Below are 3,272 nucleotides of genomic sequence, written 5' to 3'. Positions count from 1 at the left end.
TTTTGTATTTCCTTTTTTCTTCCTTACCAGATGGGTCAAGGTTAAGTCAACTCATTAAAGGTGCTTTTGTTTCAATATCGCAACGCTTTGTCAAGAAGTAGGGGTAGATTGGTATATTTTGAGTCACTACCACAACAACCTCTTAAACCTAAGAGTCGTGCAAGGAAGCAACCATCATCTCCACCACATCCAGTTCACTTTCACTACACTTCAATGGCTAGCAAGGAAGATATTGAGCAAATCAACAAGTCCATCGAGGCACTTTCTGCTATGATGCAAACCCTTACTACCAAGGTCACTACCAAGGAGCAAACCAATGCCACTATTACCACAATTGACAAGAATAAAGAGCAAGTGTGCAAAACTTCTAAGGATTTAACCTATGTGGAACAAGCTTTCACTACTTTGGTTGTGAAGGATAAGCTCCTTGAAAAGTTCTCCACTGCTTACATACTAAAGTTCAAGCCTACTGATAACCCAATGTTCCATTTGAAGGCTTTCTCTGCAACCATGGCTCTAAAAGGACTAGATGTGGCACTCTTACCTACAGTGTTCCCTCTTTCCTTGGAGCATGCTTGCCAACATTGGTTCTATGCTCTGGAGTCCAAGTATACTGCAACTTGGGAAGATGTTACTGAGAGTTTTACGAATCGTTACAAGTGTAACATTCAAGCTAGAACTTCTGAACGTGAGCTCTCCATTGTCAAACATAAAGAGAATAAAGGATTCACTGCTTATCAGAACAACCGGAGGGAAACAGGTACACTCTTTGTGGATCCTCCCAAAGAAAGGGAGATGGTTTGCCTCTTTATCCAGATGTTGACTCAAAAGTACAAGCAACATCTTAGGTTCTTGCCTTTGAATACCTTAAAAGCTGTATACAGTGTGGGCATCGAAATCGAAGATAAGCTGATCAAGACTGCTGGTAGTAGTAACAATAACAACACTTGAAAAAACAAGAAGAACGACAATCCTTCTTCTTCGTCTTCCAAGCCCAATAATCCTACTAACAACATTAGCTAGTACAACCTCAATGATGTATTGGCTCTCAATGCTCCCGCACCAATGTTTCAAAGGAAAAGGAGAGTTTACACACCTTTGGGAATGAATTATAAAGCTGCTTTTGATCGCCTTCACAGTCAAGGATTAATTATGCCTATTGGGCCATTTCCAGAGCCCAAAACTTAAAATAGAAGTGTCACAGTACCGAACAATGCTGGAAATTAAAGGGTGCTATCCAAGACTTGATTGATGTTAATCAGCTTCCAATCCCTCTAGGGGCCAAGAAGCCTAATATTCAAATAGGTCCACTCTCTGATGCTTTGACTATCACAGGAGCTGAGATCTCCTTTGATCCGTCGCTACACATTTAATCTGTGGATGAGCCTCTCCCATAAATCATTTTTATTCCAAGCTATGAAGAATTTAATAAAATTTGGGATAGTAACGTTGAAGATGTCTATCTTAAATACATGGCCTGTCCACCTCTTGGAGCCATGAACTATGAAATTAGTGAAGATGTTTGGGGCGATCTCAAAGTCAAGGTCTTCACCATGACTGGAAGGTTGCAACAACCTGGTCCACCTCCACCTCCACCACAAGCTCAACCAGTAGTTGATCCCATCGACCCTCTAAGCAACGATGTGATCAAGCAACTTCAAAAGACCAAGGTGGAAATGAATGTGTGGGAGCTTTTGGCTACCTCCATGAGTATCGAAAGGCTGTGGTGAATGCTCTTATTAAGGTAGGAGTTAATAGTGATATGACTCCTCAAGGGATAGTCAACTTTCTCACTACTGAATTACCAAGCACAAATAATCTGATTTCTATTTCTGACAAGGATTTACCCTGAGATGGGGATCAACACAACAAGGCACTGCACCTTACTCTGGTGTGCAGGCAAATGAACGTCCCTATGAGCCTAGTTGATAATGTCTTAGTAATCAATGTATGCCCACTTCGCACTGCGAAGAAGCTTGGCGTAAGATATGAAGAATTAATTCCCTCAACTCAAGGGATTTGAGCTTATGATAATACTTGCCGTCAAGTCGTGAGTACTATCATGTTGAGCATTATTACTGGAGTTATTGAACGTCACAGCAAGTTTTAAGTGGTGGACGTTAAGGCTTCTTTCAATCTATTGCTAGGACACCCTTAGCTTCATGAGCTAAAGGAAATCCCTTCATCGTTGCACCAAAAAGTCAAAGAAATAGTTGGAGGGATTCTAATCACTATTGATGCCTCTTATATGCACATCCAAGTCATCGACACCCCCATTGTTCGTGTCGATCATGATGAGAAAGATGAGTATTTTTGGGGCTTTTCTTTGGAAGATGTTCTCATGATCAAAGAAGAAGATAAATGCCACCTCGACTTTGATCCTTATTCCAACGTCAATGTCAATGAAAGTGATATTTTCAAAATAGCTAGGGAATCAACTAGTCCAGACTATGATGATAAGGCTATTAATCTTCTCTTTAGGCTTGAGAAGAATGAACCCAAGCGCATCGACAATGATAACTTTGCGCTCATCTAGTCTGTTATGTCAAACAAGGACTTTGACCCCCTTTGAGCTCATTGTCCTAGCTGAAGGTGTTTTGAAGGGTTGGCGCAGAACTGTGAAGATCACTACTCTAAGCGGAGAGAAGCTGGAAGTCACCACTGGCGAGGACCAATGTTTGATGAATTTGAATCGTCTGAGTTCAAGTTTGAGTCCGAGTCTATTTGTGATCTTGTAGGATCTAATTCTGAACCCCTATCTGCTATAGAGTCTTTTTCTGTAGTTCCTCCTAGTGTGAAGTCTCCTCCATCTATCTCCAATAATTCTGGTGAGGTCGCAGCTGACCTTTCCCTCTTTAACGTAATGGTTAATGAATTCAATGAAATGAGCACCTTTGCTTATGATGCGCGCCTTTCCCCTAACCCCTATAAATATTGCTTTGTTAATGATGAAAATGTTAAAGAAATAATAATAAAGGAAATGGAAGAACACGATAATAAAACTGCTATAATTTAAGATACGGAAATATTTAAAATTTCCAATGACACTACTCTCAAAGAGGTTAAAATTGGATTAACACTAAGTCCTAATGAACGTATGGAACTTATTAAATTGCTTAGTGAATTTGTTAATGTATTTGCTTGGTTGTACCAAGATATGCCAGGTATTAATAGGGACATAGCTCCGCAAACGATACCACTCATTCCAAGTATAAAACCTATCAAACAAAAGCTACGTTGTCAAAAACCCGATGTGGCTCTTAAAATCAAAG

Source organism: Chenopodium quinoa, unplaced genomic scaffold (assembly GCF_001683475.1).
Source record: "Chenopodium quinoa cultivar QQ74 unplaced genomic scaffold, ASM168347v1, whole genome shotgun sequence".
NCBI classification, from domain to species: domain Eukaryota; kingdom Viridiplantae; phylum Streptophyta; class Magnoliopsida; order Caryophyllales; family Amaranthaceae; genus Chenopodium; species Chenopodium quinoa.
The sequence above is the reverse complement of the archived record's forward strand: the minus strand, read 5'-3'. Positions refer to the sequence as shown.